This window comes from Dermacentor variabilis, chromosome 2, assembly GCF_050947875.1.
Source record: "Dermacentor variabilis isolate Ectoservices chromosome 2, ASM5094787v1, whole genome shotgun sequence".
Taxonomy (NCBI): Eukaryota; Metazoa; Arthropoda; class Arachnida; order Ixodida; family Ixodidae; genus Dermacentor; species Dermacentor variabilis.
This window is the reverse complement of record NC_134569.1, coordinates 63,057,913-63,084,036: the sequence shown is the minus strand read 5'-3', so window position 1 is coordinate 63,084,036 and position 26,124 is coordinate 63,057,913. Positions and strand designations below refer to the sequence as shown.

Sequence of the window (26,124 nt, the reverse complement as noted above, 5' to 3'; positions counted from 1 at the left end):
AGCACAGTTAAGAAAACAAAAAGCAAGAATCCGTGGATTTACAGGGAGATAATGAAATTATGGAGGCGCTAAAAAGAACCGAAAAGAGAAAATCTTGCTCCAACGCCTGATATATTGAAAACCTAATTTCATAGCTGTCCTCTCAAATTAAGAATGAAGTGATCATAGACAAAACACCTTACTACGGGGAATCACTACCTAACTTAATTGCAGCATCACCGGAAAAGTTTTGGAGAACTATTTCGCCTACATCCTTAGATTGCGATACCTACGAAATTAACGGGGAGCAGGTAACTACTTTTGAATTCATATCCAATTCATTTAACGACCACTTCAAATCTGTTTTTACTAGAGATGATGGTGCCCTAGCTTTCTTTGTCTCCTTGCCACGTATGCCCGACCTCATAATCTCAGAACAAGGCATCTTCAACATGTTCTTAAAACTGTACATCAAAAAGTCACAGGAGCCGGACAACATCCCAAATTCGTTTCTTAAAAAATATGCCGAGTGGGTGTCTAAGTATTTGCACGTTTTATTTAATAAATCATTAAGCGACGGGGAACTACCGAATGACTGGGTGACAGCCAGAAACAAACCGTTACATAAAAGTGGAAGGAGAAACAGCAGTAACAACTACCGCCTGATTTCATTAACATCCACAACTTTCAAATTACTCGAGCACACTATATATAATCAAATGCTAAATTTTCTTGATAACCATAACTTTTTAATCAAATATCACCACGGTTTTTGAAAAGGGTTCTCGACGTGTACTCAACTGATAGAAAAAATTCACGATTTTGCAACATCAATTAACGAAAGCACACAAATTGACGCTATATTCATGGATTTTTCAAACGCATTTCACAAGATTCCTCAGAAAAAGAAATGCGGCTCTATAAATTGCTCAACAAAGGAACTCCACAAGGGTCAGTCATTTCACCTTTGCTATTCAATCTCGCCATAATTAAGCTCCCGCAACAACTCGATAGCATCGAAGGTTTAAGCCATGTAATATACGCCGACGATATAACGTTGTAAACAAAAGTGTCCACAACCGGCCAACAGCAAACTACCCTCCAAGAGGCAATCGATCAGATAGAACAATACCTCTCCAGCTGCGGTCTCCAGTGCGCCCCCGAAAAATCAGAGGTACTTACACTCAAGGCAAGGACCTGGTGAAGACCACCAGCCTATGTCGCCCCAGATTCCAACGTCAGTCAATGGAATCGATATCCCTCAAATTGGCTCCCCCTCCGCGTCCTTGCCCTCGCAATACATAAAGAAGGGGTTCTGGCACAGCTACACTTCCGAAGCTTCAGAAGACCCTAACACAAGTAGCTCATCTCATTCGGCGTATAGCAAGCCGAAGAAGAGGATTTAAAGAGCAAGAAACTATCCAATTATTCCAAGCACTCCTTATAAGCCGCATCACATATGGTATCCCGTATCTACGCCTCAAGAAAGCTGAAATTAAAAACCTCAACATCGTCATTAGAAAAGCAATCAAGAGGGTACTAGGACTTCCCAGTACGACCTCAACGACGACACTCCTCAAACTTGGCTTCCATAACACCTGGGAAGAAATTAGTGAAGCGCACAGAGCCAGCCAGCTGGGACGTCTTAAGCTGACTCAAACAAGCAGAGCAGTACTTCGCAAACTCGCATACAGCGAGAACTTCATAGCAGACGCAGACGCGAAAGCCCGATTGCCGCCACTTCTTCGCGACTCTATCTCAGTGGCTCCAATACCTCGCAACATGCACGCAACGCACCACAAAGACAGAACACAAGCAAGAGTTAGAGCACTCAGCAAGAAATGCTCAAATAATCCCAACACGAGATATACAGATGCGGCAAAATACCCAGGTAGAAAAGCATACGCAATTACCGGCCAGAAATCCAGAAACTGTGGAGGAAGTGGTCATCGTCCTCGGCATCGCCACATGTAAAGACACAGCAATCATATTGAGCGACTCGCAAACGACATTGTATAAACCTACAAAAAAGCCGAATTTCTGTCGCAGCAGTGAATATTCTAAATGAGATAACAAGACGCCAAGAACTACCCGAAATCTACCTCGCATGGACCTCAGGCCATGGACACCTGGCAAGAAACGAAGCAGCCCATGCTGTCGCCCGAGAGCATACCAGACGGGATTTCCGGCCGCACGGTCTCCGCAAAGCGACGAGGGTGGAGGACATTCCCGTCAACTACACCGTAATATTGCAACATTACCGACTGGAAAGAAGATCATATCCTCTACCACATCCGAGATTGAGCAAGGAAGAAGCCATCGCCCTTCGCAGACTACAAACGAATACGTATGTCCATGGAATCATCATGCACCGGATGCACCCCACCAAGTTATCATACCTATGCCGATATTGTGATGCACCATACACCCTCCAACACATGGTGTTAGTGTGCACACAGCGCAGAGAAAAACAGTCAAGATGATGCCTCAGAACCGCTACAAGCTATCGAAAAAACGTGAGAGGCAATGTGAAAGGCACAGAGCCTGGAAGATCAGCGAAGTCTGGTGGACCGGGCCCGGGCTGCGGCATTAGCTAACGGCTTTCTGGACTAAGAGAGCCACCCACCTAGGGCGAAGAAAGAACACTTTCTCGCTGTTTCTCACGATAAACATTCCTTCCTCCTCCTCCTCCTTTATAAATTGGATAATTTTTCAAAAATAATCAGTTAACTGAATGGACCGCTGCGTACCTAACCCACAGAAAACAGTTCGTTTCATTTCATAACAGCTTGTCTGCATCAGTAACGATGGATTCTAGAGTACGCTAGGGTTCGGTGTTACGGCCACTTTTGTTCCTCCTATATATCAGTGATATCGCACGAGATATTCCAGTTCACGTAAACTTTTTGCCGACGATTGGGTATAGTACTGCAGAATTAATGCCGAATCGGATCAATTATTGCTGAGCAATGCACTCCAGAAGGTCGCTTCTTGGTGTTGTGAATGGCAGATGGTGATCAACATTGAAAAACGGTTTTTATGAGAATGACACATAAAAAGAAACCTTTGAACTTTGATTACAGTATTAGTAACACTTTCCTCGCTGAAATTAGTAACTGTAAATATTTAGGGCTGTGGATTTCCAACGATCTCAATTGGAATAATCATATTAATTATGTCACTGCAAATGCGAACCGTAACCTCCTTTTCCACAAGCGAGCACTTGAGCTTTCCTCCCCTTCTGTTCGCCTCTTAATTTAAAGATCCGTTGTGCTGCCCATTTTAGACTACGCTATAGTAGTATGGAACCCGTTTACAGAAACTTACATCGTCAAATTACAACAGGTACAAAGCTCGGTGTGTTTCATTTATAACACATCTACGAGAACTTCAGTTACAGAGCTTTTAAACAGGGCTTATCTTTCTTCTCTGACACAAGGAAATCGTTGTTCGCAACGGAAATTCATATATAAACTAATAAAGGGGCCTTACAAGATTGACGTAATGGAAATCGTATCCTTCTCGTCCGGATACACTACTCGGCCCCTAGGACACAATTTCACTATAACTTCTTTCTCCTGACATAGAACTCTTTCAAGCATCCATTCTTCCCGCGCACAATAGTGGACTAGAACCAGATAGAAAGTAACGTCGTCTCTGCACTAACAATAAATTCTTTCTTATCATGTTTACAGTGGCATTATTTTGTTTGTATCATATTACCAGTGACAGCGTTTTACTACTTTGGTGTGACCTTGTGTGTGCCCAACCTGTATGCTTTGTATTTATTCATATAATAGTTTTTATTAACCTACGCATTTTCAATACATACCACTGTACTGAAATAACCGCATGGTGATTTCAGTATTATAAGATAAAAATATATACTTTACATCATCGTAGATTCTTGTCATACTGTGCCAATTTTGGTACCTACCAAGTTAACGAAACAACTATGAGAGCACCAAGACGTAGGCGCCAAGATAGATAGGTACTCTCAAAGCGGCAAATGTTCACCAACAAATGCTTCGCATTTTATAACGAAGCAGGTGTAAGAATAAGTGGGAACGCACCTACACATAGTTCACAGCAGTTCGAAAGTGCACATCGTGCGTCACAAGTTCAGGTAACAAAGGATGTCCCGAAAATTTGTTGAAAATGATAAGAATAAAACTACGAAGGCAGTCACTCACAGTTCACAGCCAGTCCAAGCAAGATACAGAGCAAGCTGTAACAAGTATTTTCTGGCACACTACGCACGAAAACTGCGCTGCATAACACGTATGTGCCTTCACGGCTGGACACGCGCGCGCACTCCAGTCTGGCTGTGGGGCAGTTTAGCAGTAGTTTATGCAAAACGTACACCAGTATAGAACTTTACCGCAATCCTTGAGAAGTCTTTACTTTAGTATTTAATGTGGTACTTTAGTATTTAATGTAGTAACCACACAATTTTAATACATTTCTTGGACATGGCCCCAGTGATGTACAGCGACAGCAGCAGTTAAAATCTCAAAACAGGGCTTGCTGTCTTTTCCTTCTTCTTCTTCTTCTTCTTTTCCTTCTTTTTCTTCTTCTTCTTTTTTACGCCATCGTCGCCATGTCCTTAACCAATGGTTGTCTTAAGGCAACCTCCTCATCCTCGCCTTCACCCTCACCATATGGCGATGAAAAAGAAAACAAGAGTCTTTTATATGTGCCTTATTAGCTTCACCTCAATAAAGTCGTTTATTGCAAGGAAGCCCAAACAATGCATTGCGGTGAAGGTAAGTGAGCATTTGCGCAGTTACCAACTGTAAACAACTTGTCATTGTCTAGTATACATTGTCGGCGTCTCCAAAACGCCGATAGGTCAATGGGGACACCAAAGCTGGGACCCGTACGTGTCAGCGGCTTGCGAGCTCGCCGAGATCCGCGTGTCAGGGGTATACTACATACAGTCAACTGTCGGGCATCATGGACAGCCGATCTTCTATGCGAATAACCCTCAGCACAATCCAGCCTCGGCCAATCTATGGCCTAACTTCTCCGTCTACCTTGTACCGCTGCTTATGCCTATAACAGATCCGGTAGTATCAGTCTTTTCTCCGCATTTTCCCCACCAATACTGTAAACGTCTTTTTCTTATTTAGACTGCTGATACTTCCGTCTACTTTAAATCCAAGCGCTTCTGGAAGTTGTACGTTACGTACTGCTCTCGCGGAGTAAATCCCTTTGCATTCCATTGGGATGGGCTGAGTTGTCTCCGGATTTTTGCTGCAGTATACAAATGCCTCACTTCGTAGCGAATATATGCTCCGGTATCTTCTTGTCCTTAAACAACCCGCTCGAGCCTCAAATAGCCAGTCACTGCCCTTTGCGTAATTGTACAGATTTTCCCTTCTAACGTCTTTCTTCCCGTTCTTGTAAATCTCCGTGATCATTTTGTTTCCTTTTCTTCTGCATCCAATTCACTTTCTCTGTTTGTGTTACTTTCTTTTTGATGACTCCTGCATGGTTGTCTATTTACACTTTCAGTTACCTTCTACTTGCTTGCCAACTTTCTTGGCCTCTACCTTCATTCTGTGTCCACGCTTTTCAGGTAAAGATAGTTGTGCACTTTAGCCGCCCATTTCCATCCATGTTCCTCAGTCTTCAAAACTAATTCTGGCCTGTGCTTTTCTGACTTGAAAAAAGGCCCAACCCATGTCACCCTGAACTACCTCATTTGTATTTTACCGTGGGTTCTAAAAGCCAACCGATCTTGGGTTAACTTCCTACCACAAGATATTCAATTTGAAGCACAGAACGGCATGTGCGAGCGTTAGCGCTGACACCATTATTCATTTCCAGATTCCACGCACCACCTCATATTTATAGTGGCCCCGAAATTTCATTATTGTTTCATTATTGCTGCATTGCGCATCGCCTTTGTTTTCAGATTATCTTGGTGGGTGCTTGGGAAAGTATTTTCATCATCTATATGTGTATGTATGTATATATATATATATATATATATATATATATATATATATATATATATATATATATATATATATATATATATTTGTTAAAGGATGGTGGGCAGATTGTTCTAGAAAAACTAGCCACCCTCAATACGCAATACCTCATGACTTCGAGCGTACCGGAATCTTGGACGAACGCTAACATACTCCTAATCCATAAGAAAGGGGAGTCCAAAGACCTGAAAAATTATAGACCGATCAGGTTACTGTCCGTCGCCTGCAAAGTATTTACTAAGGTAATCGCAAATAGAATCAGGAACACCTCAGACTCCTGTGAACCGAAGCAACAGGCAGGATTCCGTAAAGGCGACTCAACAGTAGACCATATTCACACTATCAATCAGGTGATAGAGAAATGTGCGGAATATAACCAACCCTTATTTATAGCTTTCATTGATTACGAGAAAGCGTTTGATTCAGTCGAAACCTCAGCAGTCATGGAGGCATTACGGAATCAGGGAATCAGCGTAACACTGAAAGATATCTATAGCAGCTCCATAGCCACCGTAGTCCTCCATAAAGAAAGCAATAAAATCACAATAAAGAAAGGCGTCAGGTAGGGAGACACGATCTCTCCAATGCTATTCACAGCGTGTTTACAGGAAGTATTCAGAGACCTGGATTGGGAAGAATTGGGAATAAAAGTTAATGGAGAATACCTTAGTAACTTGTGATTCGCTGATGATATTGCCTTGCTTAGTAACTCAAGGGACCAATTTCAATGCATGCTCACTGTCCTGGAGAGGCAAAGCAGAAGGGCAGGTCTAAAAATTAATCTGCAGAAAACTAAAGTAATGTTTAACAGTATCAGAAGAGAACAGCAGTTTACGATAGGTAGCGAGGCACTGGAAGTATAACAGCTGTGTATAACAGCTCTGTCTTACCGGTACTCACGTACGGGGCAGAAACGTGGAGGCTTACGCAAAGGGTTCTACTTAAATTGAGGAAGACGCAACGAGCTATGGAAAGAAGAATGATAGGTGTAACATTAAGGGATAACGAAAGAGCATATTGGGTGAGGGAACAAACGCGAGTTATTGACATCTTAGTTGAAATCAAGAAAAAGAAATGGACATGCGCAGGACATGTAATGAGGAGGGAAGATAACCGATGGTCATTAAGGGTTACGAACTGGATTCCAAGCGAATTGAAGCGTAGCAGGGGACGGCAGAAAGTTAGGTGGGCGAAAAGAAGTTTGCAGGGACAACATGGCAACAATTAGTACATAACCGGGGTATAGTTGGAGAAGTATGGGAGAGCTTTTTGCCCTGCAGTGGGCGTAACCACGCTGATGATATATACATGTATGTATGTGTATATATATCTATATATATATATATATATATATGTATATATATATATATATGTGTGTGTGTGTGTGTGTGTGTGTGTGTGTGTGTGTGTGTGTGTGTGTGTGTGTGTGTGTGTGTGTGTGTGTGTGTGTGTGTGTGTGTGTGTGTGTGTGTGTGTGTGTGTGTGTGTGTGTGTGTGTGTGTGTGTGTGTGTGTGTGTGTGAGTGAGTGTACGTCCACGTATTTATAATGCTTGACTATGGGTATGACTTGCTGTTGAATTGACAAACAAATAATATCACACAAACGCAATCACAATCGCCTTACCCTTGAGTAACGCCATCTGGTCGCGCGCAACACTTGAGAGCCTATTCTACTCAGCAACTCGGAAGTTCCTGCCTCAAGTATCCCCACACCTTCGCTCTTTCTATTCACTTATCTGAAAAAAATGCGCATTGTATTGCGAAGCTTAGCGGGTTACGACATATCCAGTGCAACTAATACACGACAAAAGCTGTGCACGTGTCAATGAAAAGGCGACAATGCCTCGCTGGCGAGTGCCAGTCACGGTGCGATTCCGCCGGGCTCGCTTTTAGTTTGACAACCGAGGCATGCGTCCAACCGAGAGTACGGCGAAGAAAAAGGCACGAGGCGATTTCCCGATGACACCAGGTTACGTGTGATGCATTTTGAGGAGCAGCGTGCTACGCAATCAATGGTAAATCTTCGTGTCCTCCTTTCTTTTACGTGTCACTTGATGTCGACTACACTTGTGCGCTAAATTGATGATTAATTAAAACGCTCAGCGCGACCCCGTATTCCACAGCCTCCCCACACGTCTCGCAACGCATGTTAATATGCGTGATGTGCGCGAAGGACCGCTAACTTTACGGCACGCATAGGCTGCACCGCTGTCCGGTTGAGCGCTGTGTGCGGCATACGTGTTAGCATGGCAGTGTATGTTTTTCGTAGTGGATTCTGGCGACACTTTTGCCCTGATTACGATCACGCACGCCGACCCACGGCCACTGCAGGGATCGCCGACCAGCAGCGGGACCTTCGCTACCCAAACAACATGCACAGGAGGAAACAAACAAAAAAAAAAGGCTGCCGGGAAACGAGGTCAAATATTTAACGCGCCAGACAGAGCAAAGATGAAAGGGAGAAAGAAACAGTCACGATGACTGCGCAATATTATTCAGATTATCTGTGTCTGGAAGCCTGATTGATTGCTTGACGTCGTTTGCGACTCGGAGGTGCGCCGGCGGTCATTGGGTCGTAACGCGACCGCGAATGACGGCGGAAGAATGGACCACAAAAAGACACGCTAAAAAGCAACGAAGGAGCCACGTCCCTAAGGTTACGGCTCAGTCTGGTTGGCATGTATCAGCAGAAACGAGGTAAGTGACAGGTCGTAGTGAAGAAAAGCGCGTCTGTGGCTTGTCGAGCGCGGAGAAGCTTCCATGGCGGGCACGGTGGCCTGCGTTTTGTTGCTGTTGCCCAACTCTTTCTGGCACCCGGGCCGCACTCTGATGGATTTGTTCTCGACGCGACGCAAGAACTGCGCGACGCGGGAACACGCAACTCTGCGATTGCTCTACTCAGGCACACATCTAGCATGCAAACATTATTTCTATCGGCAACTGCTTTTTAAACACACACACACACACACACACACACACACACACACACACACACACACACACATATATATATATAAAATAAAAGTTCATTCGTACGGCAAGTTCGAAATGAATGTTCGTTCGAATTGAATGTTCCTTCGGAAATCTTTGGATATTGCAACTTACACTGGAAATCAGTGTGCATAATTGACTTACTTGAAGGAAACAAATGAGCGCTTCAAGGACGAGGACTAAGAGAAGAAAATGTAGGACGGACAAGTATGTTAAACCAACTCACCCACATCAAGCTTCCGCAGCGTAATTGACTAACGAACACGAATTCACTAATTAGCTTATCGTCTAACAATTTAGCGCACGTTTTGCTATACAGCAGATTTCATTGAGGTCGGTGCGCGCCGCTGGTAAAATAAGGCAGCCTTGTTTAAGTTACAATATTATGATATTATGTGGTATTGCGTGATATTATGTTATGATAATATGATTTTACGATGCTACAGATTATGGCATTCTGTGATAGCAAGTGATGCATCTCTACGTCACTCATGTGAAGCGGAGTGGCTGGCACCATATGATGGTGACAGCATCTTTTTATCGTTAATCACGTCAATAACAAAAAAACATATTTATCCTTTAGCATACTCTTTAATTAATCACTCGCAGGGGAAGCTACTTGTTAAGCGCTTTCTATGCTAATTACGACGACGCTTGCACTCCGTATGTAGCATAAACAAAACACTTTCAAAGTGCAAGCCCGGCTTCTTTCCATTTGAACGAAGTGCGCCTATACCCGAGGGCTTTCTATACCTAGAGTTTGTACACTCATTTAAGAACAAACTAACTAATTATCACACGGATGCGAGGTATTTTGCTTTCTTCAAGGCACGTAACCGTTTCGCAGTTCCTCTTACGCTGCCGGACATTGCGGAAGTTTAGAATTAATTACGCCGTTCCTTGTGGCAGGTGTCCCCTCATTACTACGCCATTAGCACGGCGGCGTCATTTTCTAACTTGTTTCAATGAAGGACAAGGATGAGGTATACCCTCCCGTTTAAAATTGGCACTTGCGTCCTCTCATATTAGTAATGTTCTCTTCAAGCTTGGCATTAGAGAGGGAGGACTTTGTTGTTTGTTGTTGTTGATGTTGTCGACAACCTGTTAAAAAGCCCGGCAGCCTTTTTATTAATATTGAAATGAAAATAAAAAAAGAAATACAGTCACGCTGTAATGGTGACGACTAGTCCCTCCTTTAGAGAAGAAACGACACACACACACACACACACACACACACACACACACACACACACACACATATATATATATATATATATATATATATATATATATATATATATATATATATATATATATATATATATATCGTAAGCGAATAAGAAAAAGAAGCCACGCTATATATAGGGCCAGGAAACCACAATGCACAAGCATTCTATCGCATGACCCCACCGGCGGCAAGTTGCTTTTTCATCCACCTTCATTGCCATTAATTTATCGTTTCTTTCATTCAATTAGTAAGTACAAGTAATTTCCCCTATGTTGTCCTTGGCGCTTTATTTGATGGCTTCTCATGACATAATTAATAAAAATCGGGCCCCCCGGGTAACCCCCTTTCTTGTGAAGCCATATAATGGCACACAGAAAACTACGATAGATTTCCAGGCAAATAAGCTCTCGACCTAACTTGGCCTAATATTTTTCCTTAAAGCCCTGATAAATAACGCTAATTGACAGGGATTTTACACACACACCCAACATCCGCTGCCCCCCCCCCAACACCTCCGAGGAGCAACGCGACCCCCCCCCTCTCCACTACTCTCTTACAGACAGGCACTCACCACGGAAAAAAAAATACGCTGATCCCTTGCACTGTGGCAATCACTTTACGAAATCTTTACTCTTCGCGGAGGTGGACGCCACGCGTCCCTAATTGTGAGGCCCCGTTCTGATATTCAGCGCACAGACAACAGCGCGCCGACGACAGTACAACACTGCTACTTGCAGGGAGTGGAGAAACCTTGACATCGCGGTAAATGCAAGACACGTCCGTGTGTTCTTGTCCATGCAAGTGAATAGTTTGTGTAGCCCAAGTTTTTTTTTTCATTTTTTATTATTATTCCGTGTATTTGGCAGCCACGGTTGGCCTACAGTAGTTTCTTTGGGTATCGTATGTACCGGATTGTAGCGGCCATGATGCACACATATACTTTTTGTTCTTAGTTGTTATATGTTAATTGTGTTCTTTAGGGCATATGGCTGCTCCGTGTCTATTGTGCTTGTTTTTTAGAGCGCAGCTCTTTGGCGTCCGTTCCTGGGTTTCGCGTCGTCGTCGGCGTCGTCGTCGTCGTCGGCCTCGTAACCAGCTCCGCCCCCCTTTCATCCCCCCAGCGCTAGCAGCGACCGACTGATACCGCTGGATGCCGCTGACGCCGCTAGAGAGTCAAGATAACGTGACTGCATAGAACACCGTCGCCGCCATGCAGAAAGAGGAGGAAAGGGTCCCCCCCCCCTGTTCTTGTGTGGCGGATAGCTGGGGTTGACTCACTATCGCCGTCAGCGGCATCAGTCAGTCGCTGCTATCTCTTCCCTCCTCCCTTTATCGTGTTGTCCGCTTGCTGCGCGCGCTTCTGCCCCCATCGTTTGCCGCTGGGTGTACACGCCGCCCCCCTCCGCTTCCGCTTACTGCTGGTTGCTCTCGACGGCGGCGATGAGCCTCCGCTTCGGCGGCGCGAACTGCAGGGTCTTCTCGGCGGCGGCGATGAGCTTCTGCTTCAGCCTCGCTTACTGCTGGTTGCTCTCGACGGCAGCGATGAGCCTCCGCTTCGGCGGCGCGAACGGCAGGGTCTTCTCGGCGGCGGCGCTTAGCCTCTGCTTCCCCCACGGCTGTGACAACCTCGCGAGGCACTTGTATAGATCTCGTCTTTGAGAATCAAGCATTGGTGTACCAAGTCGAACATATATCAGTCTATTTCTCCGACCACAAAGCTTCCTTCATGACTGTCAAGAACTGTTAGTGGAGTCTTTGTTAAAGGAATACGTGTGAAAAATAAAAAAAAATTATGTGATAGCGCATACATGTGTTGCTCGATTTCTTTGCCTCAATCTATCCAAAAGGTGAAACAGCTTATTTGCTGCGCTCAAATTTCGCATTAGGAAGTAACGTAATCGTCGGTAATTTTTTTGTTTTTGTTTTTCTCGTGCTAAATGATATTGTAATTAGTTTTGAAAATGTCTGCACGTTGTTCTATCAAGACTTGTAAATTAAGAACTTGCTTCACCTTGTTCTGCATAGAAAAAAAGAATAAACTTTATGCAAACAAATGAAAAGTCTAAACGCTGTCCCTTATGTTCTTGTGGGCTTACATATAGTACCGAACTTAGAATCCTGCAAAACAAGGCACACATTTTGGCCTCACATACAGCGTGCGTTCGTGCCTGCCTGTCTCAACCTTCGTTGTACTTTTTTTTTTTGCGCAACAACATGAACTTGGCATGCACCAACAAGGACGAACTCCCTTGTAATATGTGTTTTAATATGCTTGCCCGCAATGTTAATTAGAGTACTTCAGCTAATTAGCAACTTTTACGCCACCATTTGTTGAAGAAAGGCGTTCATGCTTAATAAACAACGTGGTAAAAAGAGCGCTATCCCCTTTAAACCTCCCCCCCCCCGCCATGTTTCGCTCAAAAGAGATATAACCAATAACTTTGTATCGACAGCCAACCTGCATTCTAGTAACAGCCCTCCATAGTCGAAGTTCTGGATAAACCCCTGCTAACTGACGGCCTGGGCTTGATGTACTGATCGCTTTAGTCAGGCATAACAGTGATGTTGATGTTAGTACAATTTAAAGTCGCAATTCACTGGTCCCAGTTGCACAACTCGTTGCGTTATTCGTATTATAAAATGATACTCGGTGGCAGTAGTCGCCAATAAATTGCTTCCGTAAGTTTAAATGTCATCAATGTGTCCTTTACACCGGACAAAGAATTAGCAAGACGAGAAAGACCAACACAGCCTCTGTTATAATTCATTAAGGTAAACTAGGCTCTGTTACCAAAACCTTTTTTCCCAAGAAAGGCAGCAAGACACTGCTTTCACGGTACACTGGCGCAAAAGAAGAAAGCATGAAAAATGTGTTCAACAATGGTTCAGCAAATGCAAGAGACAAAAGCTTAAAAATATTAGTGGTAGCAGCAATTAGTTCATTCACATCAAGGTAACCTTCGGTAATGTTCGGTAACCTTCGGAAGTGGTACACTGAGGAAGACCAATGATTTAGGTAAACAATCATTAAAGTCTTAGACGTCAATCGACTTCCTAAATTGTGATCCGTGGCTCGTTATAGCGTGTACTGCAGCAGACACTAGCACACTTGATACGAGATCTCGGATAGCTCCGGCCGACCTCAACCCCTTAATTAAGCTCTCTCTCTCTCTCTCTCTCTCTCTCTCTCTCTCTCTCTCTCTCTCTCTCTCTCTCTCTCTCTCTCTCTCTCTCTCGACTCATCTCAAACTGCACTTTACAAATTACATCATATTATAACATGTCTCCAAATACGAAGAGTTTCATTTGGCTCAATTTATACATCCACGAATGGTGCCATTTTCAATGACCGGACAAATGAAATAACAGCTGTTGGTGAGAGCGCCGAGTTCTGTTTTTCTCTCTCCCTTTCTGCGGGTAACCTTAACTTCAGCTTACTCACGATGAACCGTCACGACATGTGGCCAAGCATCGAAGCAGAGTTGCCGAACTTGCACGGTTGTTGAACTTTGGCCACCGGAAATTTTCTTCCTTTAAAAAAAAAAGAAGGCTACCACGGAGACGTCAGTTCGCCAGCTAGCCTCGGCATTTCCGGAAAGCGTAAGCCTCAAGCGCGCGATGCTCATCAATCACGAGGGATGTCGGTGCGACCGCACGGCTCATGGCCTGAAAGTCCAGACCCACAGTTGCTCCTCAACAGCACGCCCTTCACTGACAAAACGTCGTTTCACTTCTTGTCACGCAGGCCAAGGGCGCGAAACGCAAAGCGCGAGCACACCATCGGACGGTTGTGTAGCTTCGCACTGCGACTTTGCTTTCTAAGATTGGGTTGTTTATGCGCGGTGTCATCATACCTCAGTTTGTGCTGTCTGCAAGTTCCACCTAGCACAGTACACACCCTTAGTAACCAATGAATAAGTGAAAGCGGTGAACGTCGAGCAGCACCTGTCAAGACCAAAGTTTCAAAATCAAGGCAGCTAGAACTCTTCGAAGAAACGACTGGTTCATCAACACTACTGCATGTACTCGGGGGTATGAAGTGACAACCACACGAAACCTACTGGCGGCGTATTTTTGATTCCGTGTCGCAGTCACTGGCCATTTTACGCTGAATACGGCAGTTCTGGCTAAATCATAGAATCCAAGCTGCTTTGCCCTTAGTCACTTCCATGGAGTCAAAGCCAAGCGTGCTCTCTTGCCTGATAAGGTGGTGTAACAAATATTATTTCTGTTTTAAAGCTGCGTAAAAAAATACATGGGTCGCACTGAAATTTCTCAGTCTCACTAGCAGCATCTATCCGAGCAAGCGCACCGGTTGTGTGTCTTCCCAAAGCTATATCTATATATTTGCCGAATTTTTATAATTTGGCTTCGGAGCTGGACTTAAGCGGAATATATGCAGAAGCCTGAACGAAAGTCCAAACCAGACCCAAAAACTTTTCGTTTCTGCATCCTGGAAAAAAATGCCGGCCGGAAGTGTGTGTATATATATATATATATATATATATATATATATATATATATATATATATATATATATATATATATATATATATATATATATATATATACAGCGGAGTCTGCGCTCCTGATCTTCTTTATTCGTGATCAGTACTTCTAACAGAGAACACGCGAGAACAACGAGTGTTGTTGAATCGCCTTATGGCGCCAAATACAAATGTGGTTCATGTGTTAGTCTTGAGCCAGACAGAATGTGCCCCCGCGTACTAGTACCACAGCCACACGCTCGCTTTAAATTGCCGTTAAAATCAAAGATAATCGAAACCTGCGAGAACTTCTCGGCGCCTTTGCGAGAACTCGCAAATAGGAGCCAATTGTAGGCATGCGGATTTCAATAGCCTTTGAGATCAATGGTCATTGAAGGCGAGCATGTGAATGTGTAAAGTGAATATTGACGGAGAACACGTGGGAACAACGAGTGTTGTTGACCCGCCTTCTGGAGTCATATACGACAGTCCTACAGTCGCTTTAGATGGCACTTAAAATCAAATATATTCGAAATCCGCGAGCATCATCAGCTCCTTTGCGAAAAGTCGCAAATAGGAGTCAGTTATTAGCATGCGGAATTCAAAAGCATTTGATATCAATGGCCATTGAAAGCGAGCGCGTGACTGTGGTATATAAAAGAAGCAATGGCATTTTACGCTGCGCGATGATCTTGCCTTAAATCTGGTCTGCATTACCGGAAGCATTAACCGGTCAGCAGTCGGACTAAGCGATATACGTTCAGGATATTGGTGGAAAAGCACGGCTGACATTGACAAAAGCGATCCCTTACAGGCATAGGTAACTATACAAGCTAGATATAGACGCTTTAAAGAAGACGGAAATGATCGAGGGGATGTAGGCAAAATGCTAGAATTATAAGCATGTATAGCATACCTGATCAGCTTAAGCAGGCTAGGTGAATATTTGTCACCATCCCATTTCAAAGGGGATGCAATAAACCCTAATCACTACAATCTGAATGCGTTTTGTTCGATAACCAGCTTAACGGATAATCTAGGCACGTATTTCCGCCAAGCGGTTATCGCGCTGCGCTGTATGTACATGTGAACCTCGGGCTTTCATACATGAATACTACCTATGTCGGAAGTGCGTTTTATGAGGTCATCGTTTCGGTGCCGCTAGCTAAGTGCGTGTTAGGTGTCGCATAAACCCTGTCAGTATCAGATAGAAGGCGATAGCGACGTTGAAAAGAGAAGGGAAGAAACAGAGAAGGTAAGCTGAGATAAGAAGGCGACCGTTAAGTATTCCATGACAGCGCGAAACGCGAGTAACGGCGATGGCGAACGCGGAAAGTACCTTAAGAAGAAAGACCTAGTCAGATATGGAAGACTGGCATTGGGGTACAGGTGTAGGGCTAATGTCTCTGCTCCTCGGTATTAGACAGGGGGTTGTTCTGTTCTTTTTGGGACACTTCCATCATTCTTGGCGTCTGTGGCCGACTCCACCATCGTATTTCTTTTAATACAGAAAAAATAATAAATTCTGGAGTTTTAGGAGCTAGAACCACGACATGATTATGAGGCGCGCTGCAGTATGAGGCACCCTGTATGAGACACTCCAGATTAATTTTGAATCCCTGGGGTTCTCTTACTGTGCACTGAATGCACGGAATACACGGCCGTTTTTTGCATTTGGCCCTCACCAGAATGCCGCCCCCTAAGCTGGGATTCGATCTCGCGACATGGGGCCTAGCAGCGCGACGGCAAAACCACTGCACCATCGCGGTGGGTGTAAAAATATTATATAATATGCACTAGACAGATTTGTACTGTGGTTTTGTAGGATATTAGCCTCGCGTTTGACTTTTGAACCTCGCTATTTCTGCGTCCAGTGTAGCGAATTCAGCGCGTGTTATTGGTACTTGAGAAAGCTTAGGGATTCCTACGGGAATTTCTAAAGCTCTCCTTAGAACTACATGGTGTCCATCGTGCGATATATCGGGCAAAAGACCATGTTTAGCTTAACAGGCATGAGGCGATTAGCACAGCTTTAATCGGCAATTTCTGTGACACGTGGTATGGAAAAGTTGAACGCAGCAACTGTCTAAAGGAATGTCCACGCGACGGCACGGCCGTGCGGTGAATAAAAAGTAATTGAGACGTCTGAGGGCCTCGCGCTCGATGTAGAGGAAAAATCCGTTACAGTTCATTACGTCTCCTTACAAATGACGCCATGGACCAGAAGGAGGGCTGTGCTATGCATAGTTTTGCATCGAAACACAATTACTGTACGAGAGCGGAAATGCTTCAAATAATTTCGCAAAAAAAAAAAAAATTCAGCGATGTACTTCAACTATCTGCGTAATTGTTCTGATAATGTGGGAGAGCTCCGGTAAGCTTTTTTATTTTTATTTTTCCTCTACGCCTCCATTTCTAAATGACAAAATTTACAGATTTCTTCGCAGCTCCGCAAGTGCCGTTGGTGCAATTGTCGTTGAGTAGATTCAGCGCTAATTTCTCTTTGAACACGCGTTACGTCAGCCGGAGCGTTTGCTGATACATATTCTTCTTCTGCGTAAGAAGCAATTTGGCGGAACATTCGAACATTTCAAATACAGCAGTGGAACAAAACATGAATATCTGCCGCGGCAAGTGACACAGTTGCGTCGGACACTTAAATCTAACGCTCCCGCACTACATGCTACAGCTAATTGTTAAATGGGCCTCCACTTGGTCTGGCTAATTGCTCAGTAATTTCGCCAATGCTGTACTGTCAACTTTGTCACTTGACAAAAAGATAATTCCTCTCTTGAAGTTGGTGCTTGAATGATATTGGTAGGCAGATTGTTCCGTCTAGAATTTCGACTACCAGTCGGTAATTGTAGCGGCCGAGAACAGCACTAAAAGATATTTGAATGCGTAATCAGCTGTCAGCACATTCAATTAAGCGCTAGGGCAGTGATGTTCCTCGTTATGTCGAACATATCTTTTCTTACACAGCCGTGAAAATGTTCTACTTTGGACACTTCTGCTTGCCTATATCTAACAGAAAAAAAAGAACGAACACGTCCTGGTATAATTGATTACATCTTTGTGATAGCTCATTAAATTTATCGACCGACTTTGGTGTACCTTGCTCTTACGAACAGTCTCTATGTAGGAATGCTGAACATAATTGTGCCACTAGATTGGCTTGGCATAGCAATTTTATGTTAGCTCACAAATTCCAAATGAAATCAGGCACCGTGTCTCTAGTGTCTTGTTTGATTGCTTAAATAATGAACGTTGATTTATTATCTTCCTGGTCAGTTTGGTAAAAATGAAGAACCGTTGTTGTAGGTTCAGTGTGGTCACCGGTGAGAATAGTTCGCAAGCACGAGAGATATTGTGTCGTTGTCTGTCAGCAGGATGCCTTGCTGTCACAGCGCATGGTACTTGTTCAGATTACCGCATGCCAGCTCCTCGCGACACTCAGCGCTCCAGTTTGCATAATTACAGTGAAGTCTCTAGTGCGTGTAATATAGAGGGACAACTCATTACTGTAGCTTATGAAGATGCCCTTTTCACTAAAATTTTGGCCTACCTTTTGTAACGTCACCTTGCGAGCCACACTTTGAATCCACAGCCTTTATTAAAAGAGAGAGAGAGAGAGAGAGAGAGAAAGAGTTCACGTGTGTGTATGTTTGTGTGTGTGTGCGCGTGTGTTTATTTCTATTTGGCCGCCCGTCAGCTGCCGCCAATCTATGGCGCGACAGGGGCTTTTGTCTGGCCACTTCAGCCTCTGCCTGCTGTTGAGACCTTTATGAATGAAACCATTATTTTCGCCCCTTTCAGTGTCTGCTTCTACAGAAAGGTATCTCTTGGAAATCTCGAATCAGCCCTGTTCTTCGCAAATGAGATTCCCCTCCGTATGGTTGCTTATTTCCTCACGTCATCATTTTGTTTTATGATATCCCACTTAAGTATTACTCGAATTAGCCACTGATTATTATACACATCACACATCTTGCCTCACTGTGCTTCTTTCCCTCAATTTCAGCTGGTACATAAATCATGCGTGTTTCCTTTGTAATGATTGTTTTGGCCTCTAGCGTTGTCTATTATTTATAAACTAAATCAACTGGATTCTAACCTTCTCCAAATAGTGTTCGCTCGCGACGATAAAATAAATGATGCAGGTCGAATGCAGGTCTCTAAATCTATATGTGAAGCAAAGCTTTCGTGATTCATTTCATTAAATGCTATCAAACTGTTCATCTCCTGTGACGCATTTTGCTTCATAGCGTTTACGTGGCTGCTCGGCAAATCAGCAAGACGCGGAAACTCTCACTATACGCGACCCAGGTGATCCACGCGGCCGCTGATTGGGCAGTCTCCGGGGATTCGCCCCCTTTTCATCACAACCTCAATAGGATCTGTACGGCTTATCATTGCACTATCTCCAGGATCTTCTCACCTTACTCGGAGGCAAGCCGGCCGAACAGATGAGCCAAATCGCGCAGAGAAGATAGAGAAAGGCCCGCTTTAATGAAGGAATTATGCGCTTGAAAGTGTGTATTTGTTGCAGTGAAGATATTTATGAGCAGTTTATTCTTTTAATACGTAATTTCATAAAGAACGGCGCCCGTAATCACAAAAAATAGCTCTTTCGTCAGAATGGGTCATAAGTGCGAATTCTGGCCAATCCTGATGCTGAACGTTATATTTTACGAAAGGGGCCGACCGAAGGCGACGAGCACTTAAGAACGCTTTGTGAAATTGGCACAACACACCTGAATAGGTTGTACAGCAGCAGCTAGCAGCAGCAGCAGTAGTTGTGCTCGAGCATCTCGCTTGCTGCTCTAACCAACGTTACTAGACTAGGTTCAGTTGTCAAACTCTCCGTAGGCGCCGCATATCACGGGCGCCCCCGTGCCTTGGTTTGCCGCCAGAGAGCGGGAGTGCCGCAGGTAGCTCTACGCGGCCGCAGCTCTGCGTTGGCGAAGGTGCTTGGGTACTCTGACTTCGCAACTTAAGAATGCAGCGTTTTCGTCGATGAGTGGTATTCAAGGGGTTTATTACGCCTGTCGACGGTTACACTAGAAATCAGTTGCTCATGTTTCGCAATATATCTGATCGTTCAGATGCGAGGCAGACTTCAGCGGCATGGCAACCATGACGGCTTCCTATCTCCAAGAACAAGGCCTCAGTATGTCTGCTGGGAAATCCGCATTGGTTGGCTTTACGTGCAAACAAAAGTCATTGTGTACTGTTTCAATCCTGTAGGTGCTAGGAAACCATCAAGCACCTATGGTGTATCTGTCCTCGCTATGACGTACAATGCCTCTCTCTCCCGAGAACTTTAAACCAACTGGACCCAAGACTCGAGTCACTGGCACAAAAAGCGATTCGTGCCTTGGTGCAGCACTTGAAGTGCGCCGGTTTGAGAGACCGCTTATAAACATCCATGCATGCTCCCCCTTGCACTCAGTGCTCACTCTCTTCCTCTTTCTGTTCCCCCTTTTCCTTACCCCCAGTGTAGGGCAGCAAACCGGACGCTCGTACGGCTGACCTCCCTGCATTTCCTCTTCGTGCTCTCTCTCTCTCTCTCTCTCTTTCTCTCTCTGAGCGCATTCCAACTCGGAGCCCTCTCGCCGAATTTTTTTAAAAATCAGTGATTGTAAGATAATACCAGCCAAATTTTGATTCGCGGAAATAAATATCGTTTCTAATTGATCCAGGTTAACTCCTATACGATGTATCTCAACGCATATTTTCTTTTCTTTATAACAGTGCTGGGGCTATATGCGACAAATTATCTTGTTAAGCGCCTCTTTTCAGGACTGCGGCCGATGCCTATAGTAATGCGAGGCAGCGAGAATTCGTGCTTGCGCTGGTTTTAAGCCAAAGCGTACATCTTTCACTGCCTCTTCAGAAGAAAGGGTTGGCTGCCCACTTTGCGCACATAACAGCGGCACTACTAAACCGAAGAACTTGCGATAATCGCAGAATACGTTCGCAAGTGTGATGCGGCTCGCAGAAACGGATTCGCCATATCGAATAAGGCTGACGGCGCAGCTCGTGATCATTTCTCATCTGAGAAGACTGGCCACTTCGCCTTATTCATCAGGCGGTGCGTCCGGCTTTACGCGGAACCTGTCAGTTTCTTTCCCGGACAGCGCTAAGCCGTGGCTGCACGGGAGAAGGTCTTAGCCGTTCTTCACAGGCCTCAGGGGCCTCGCGTCCCACAATTCATTATCGCAAAAAGGTGGTTCCCGAAATCAATGGTCTCGGTCGAGGAGAGACATGTGTGTTTTGTGCTTTATGGTTGTGCTGCTACTCTCCCGACTCTCCACACTTTTTAACTGCGTTATCCCCTAGCCACCACAACGACGATTTGAGGGGCACCTGCGATCAACGCGCGATAACTCGCGCACATGTGCGTGCACGCGCAGCACACGATTCGCGTACTCTCGCGTGCTCTAGCGTACACACAGCCGCACACACACACGGACAGGCCGACGCACGCCCATCCACACGAACAAGCCCACGGTACAAGCCCACACATGCACTCGCACGCAGAAAACCCTCGCTACACGTACGCGCGCTCGCGTCCAGCCCCTCCACCACAGACAGACACGCGCACACACACACGGACAGGCCGACGCACGCACGCACGACCACTCCTCACCTCTCTCTCTCACACACACACACACACGTCATCGTCGTCGTCCTTATTCCCATGACGACTTAATTACAAGCTGAATAGTTATGTACGCGCGCCCCATAACGGCGCTGTACCAGCGAGGTGTGGCGCTTGTAATGACGGCATTCATCACCGCGCCAGCGTTGCGTCAAGCTTGTTATCTGCCATGGCGCTGTTCCTGCAACAGTTACCTCGTTTGATGAGTCGCGCTTTGTCACCTGCGCGTATTGTTTGACCATCATGTGAAGCGCTCTAGCGCAACGGTAAAATTCGCATTCGCTCTCAATGCTTCGCCTTTAGACGAAACTGCACTTTTATTAGCATTGTTTGTCCTGCTTGTTCATTTTATGTCCAGCTGACCCATACGCAAGACCACCAATAGTACCGCTCACTGAGTGACTTGATTTCATTTATTATGGTACACTGTATTCGGTAATTGCGACAGCCTTATTGATTCACAAAGCTCAGTCTGTTACGTACTAGTCAGTTGCGAACGCCGCGGCGTTGGCTCCGCGCTTAAGGTGTCGCGCTGCTAAGCACGAGGTCGCGGGATCGAATCTCGGCCGCGGCGGCTGCATTTCGGTGAGGGCGAAATGCAAGAACGCCCGTGTCCCGTGCATTGGGGGCACGGTAAAGATGCCCTGGTGGTCAAAATTAATCCGGAGTCCCCCACTACGGCATGCCTCATGATGAAATCATGGTTTCGTGGTTTTAGCGCGGAAAACCCCAGAATTCCTAGTCATTTACGTAATCTGATTAGGTACGTCTCTTTCCCTGTAAAATCTGCGAGAACATTCTGGAAATTTCCGATTTGTAGGCGCGCCTTTTGCCGAGCGATAACCTCATCAAAGAGGTCAGAGGGTAAAAAGCCATCACCGGACAAATATAATCTAAGTGTGTCCATGCATATCGCCTGTGGCCTGTATAGAGCTATTCTACTCGTCGAGATGAACTACTCCAAGGTGCGGACATTATTTGCACCAGAAATCGAAATGCATGATCATAGGACCCAAATTTTACTAATACACTTTGAAACTGGACTACTATACGGTACGTATTTCAATTTACGTATTGCAACCGGTGAGTTCGCCAAGCATGTCCACTTGGAATGAATTCTGTATCGCATAAAAATTCACTCTGCTTACGCCCAGGCTTGGTTATTTGGACTGGACGACATGCTTCCCCATTGTGTGTGTTGAGTGCTGGGATCGGTGAGAAGAAAAACTTTATCGGTTTATGCCCGCAGTTTGACGCGGAAATAGCAGCGTTGCTTCACAGCCTACAAAAGAAAGGTCCTACACACGCGAGCTATGAAGATGTGATGTTTTCGGAAGGACCCAGAGTAATCAGGAAAAGAGTCACACGACTGTTGACTTCCTTTTTTTTATTTCGAGACAAGGAGTTGACTAACGCCTCGTGACACACCCTTGGCAACAACGTATGGGATGTTTAGGTGGAATGATTGCCGGCTAAGCATACAAGGCTGACTCCATCTGCTGCTTGTCCACCAACACCTGAGGAAAGAGAACGTTGGCGGGGCCAGTTGTTTCGGGTTCACTATAGCAATGTGCAGCGCGACAGAACGAGGACAGAGCGAAAGAAAACCGAATGTCGTGTACGTGCGAAAAATGCTGTGCTTGAAAATAGCGCTCTGCGTGTCATTTTCTTTCTCTGCCCTCGTCCAATCTCGCTGCACATTGTGATGATAAATTTTGAGGATGACACCAGTTTCGAGACATACACTCCGAAAATGTGCGGTGAAATACAGTGGTGTTCCAGTTATTTTCGGGCTAAATAAGTAAGTGGAACACAGTCCATTTTTATTCCCAAGTTTGACGGCGCTTGACTCAAAACCTTTGCGAGATCAATATCACTCCAAGTGGACGTGCCTTGAGAACTCACTGATAAATATTCTTAAACTCTAATATAGGGGCCCTAAAGTAGTTTGCTAAAAAGTTGATTACGGAAACTTTGTTGATTAGTCGATTATTACTTGGTTTCTTGTGCAAGTAATGTTCACCTCTTAGAGTAATCCAGCTCAATAGGTAAATTTGTACTAATGTTAGAAATGATTTTTCAAAATTCCGTTGACGTAAAGAAAAGGAGAGAGAACACCCGCCTGGTATATGATCAAAATGAAAGCAAGCAATAACCTAAGGTCGAACAAAAAACATATTATTGAGCGTTTTGGGCTGCTGTGGGTACCTCTTCACAATGAAGTGCAACGCGCGATAGTTCCGACTATAATAGTTTGCACAGTGCGCGAGTGTACCCCGAAAAAATTGACCCGCGTTCAGCACATGGCGTGCGTTTTCTATTAGCTGCCTAATCACGCTTCTATGTCGTGACTGCACGCATTATTCTGGATAGTGAATACACCAATCCACAACGCACGCAACAATCCGGACGCGGGGTTATCTTCTTTAGATATCATATACACCCGCACTCTGCATCATCTGGCACATACGTACAGTCTTGACCTCCTCGCGTTTGCTCTTCATTGTGAACAAGAAGGAACCCGTAGCGCTCTCGAAACGTGAATACTGTGATTGATTATTTTCTTTCAGCCTTACGCAACTGCTCGTTGTATTTTGATCGTGTACATCTCCTCGCTTGACGAGTTTTCGTCGAACTGCATTCTTTATATATGACGCTCGACGATCGGAGCGCTGGACTACACACGTAATACATACCAGGTACTGTTGCTTTGATTAAGCTGCACCAAAATTTTTATTGTCTGTATATTGTATATATATATATATATATATATATATATATATATATATATATATATATATATATATATATATATATATATATAATCTCGCCTCTGCATTACGAAAGATGTGAGAAATTGCTGATGATGATAGTTTTTGTTGACGCAGAACAAAAATGCACGGAAGCCTAGCCATACACAGCTTCACTATAAAAGGCACCCTATATATAGGAGAACAGATAACGGGCAGATACTGCGTTCACGTAGAACCAATTTAGTACTTAGCAAAAGTATATGGTACATTTTCTTATTTTCTATATTTTCTGTTTTTTTTTTTCTCTCGTACGTTGCGTTTCTTGCAGTTTATTGTGACGTTATTTTACTATATAAGACCTTGCGTGTTGTCTGTGCTGCTGCTCTTGTAATCCGGATGACAGCCTCACCGATGTGCCAAAATGCGGTTTTCTCTCTTGCCCAATATGCTGTTTGAAAACGTGAATAAACTTGCGTTCTGCAAGCACGTGACCATTAGTTGATTCGCCAATGCAGCTTGAGTCAGGGCATTGCCCTTCATAGGCTAACGTTAAAATTCATGACCCGTTCGAGCTTCTTTATTAAGAATGTGGATTATACTGAACAGGTATTGCATTCCTTCGACCTGCCCTTCGACCTCTTATGAAAATTTAATGTAGCAACATATGTGTACGCCCTTGTCAATTACAATCATCTTTTTTGTGTGTCGCTGTTTCGCGCACCTTCTCGTTGTACTCGAGAATTATCTTTCGGTAATTTAAATATTAATGTCACTTATAATGTCACTTATAATGTATACAGCGAACGTCTATTAACTCCTGTGGTATTAAAATCTGGAACACTATTCCTTTTTATTCAAAATGTCACCTCGTTTTGCTAAAGCACTGCAGTAACACTACATCCAACAGTTAAGAAATCCTAGACGTAATCAAATACTTATGAAATATGTAACTCATTTGCATTTTCGCATGTATATTATTTTTCTTCTTTTTTTTCTGAATATACTTTTGTGTGTTGTGGATTAGATTTTATATTAAATTTGATTAATTTTGTGTTCGATTTGATACTTGATCAGTATTGTATACTTTATTGTTGATGACCCTGTTGACTTGAAATATGATGATTGCATATGTCATTTTGTTTAATTTTGTCTAGCCTGTCGGGATTGCCATTGAAAAAAAGAAAAGAATTTTTAGGACGCAAACTAGCCTAGGGCTAAGGGACCACTCAGTCTGCGCAAATTTTGTGTTACAAAAGAAGGAAATAAAAGTCCGTCAGCCTGTACTATTGTTAATAACAAGTGTATCTTTAAGGGATTATGTCACAGATGACCTTAAGGCGAGAGCAAAAGATCGGCGAATGATTATATTGTATAAACAAGCACAAGCACAAAATAAACAAGCGTTCCTAACTAGAACGGCAGTACAAACGACATAATCTGTGAGACGGGTATCGTCCGCCATTTTATTCTAACTTCTTCTTCCTCACTTGTCCCTAGCCCACTTCATCTTCTTTCATGCATCCAGCGCAGACCGCTTCGTATATTTTATATAGTTATTTCATCTTGAGTGAGAGTTTGGGGTTTGATAACGTTTGCGCGCGCAACGGCTCCGCTGGTGAAGTGCGCCTCCTACTGGAGCGGAGCCATTATCGCACAACTGTTGACTAGGTGATGAAGGGAAGTAGCTCACATTTTTATGCCGTCAGACAAGATTGTTGCACAGAATGCTTTTACAAACATAATTACGTAGCAAAATGGCGCAATATTCCCTTGTTATTCCAGCGTATCGTATTTTTGTTGCAGTGGGCAAAATAGCCTTCTAACATCGCAGAACACCTCCAAAATCGCACTCAGAGCACCGGCTTACCGTGTGGTGTGGCTGGTGTCGTACTGAAACCTCTATGAAGCCATGACCAAGGGTGCCGGCTACATGTTGAGTAATTCGTGTAACCTTACTTCTTTAAACACTTTTTTTTGTGGTTTGCTTCTAGACAAATATTGTACCCACATGTACCGTACCGA

The 26,124-nt window shown here is 44.3% G+C and overlaps 1 protein-coding gene across 1 annotated transcript in view; it reads right to left on the bottom strand.

The window, feature by feature from the left end:
* Nucleotides 1–26,124, bottom strand: part of LOC142572007 (oxytocin receptor-like) — a 132,749-nt gene that overhangs the window by 104,045 nt on the left and 2,580 nt on the right. The gene's annotated exons all lie outside the window — the stretch shown is intronic.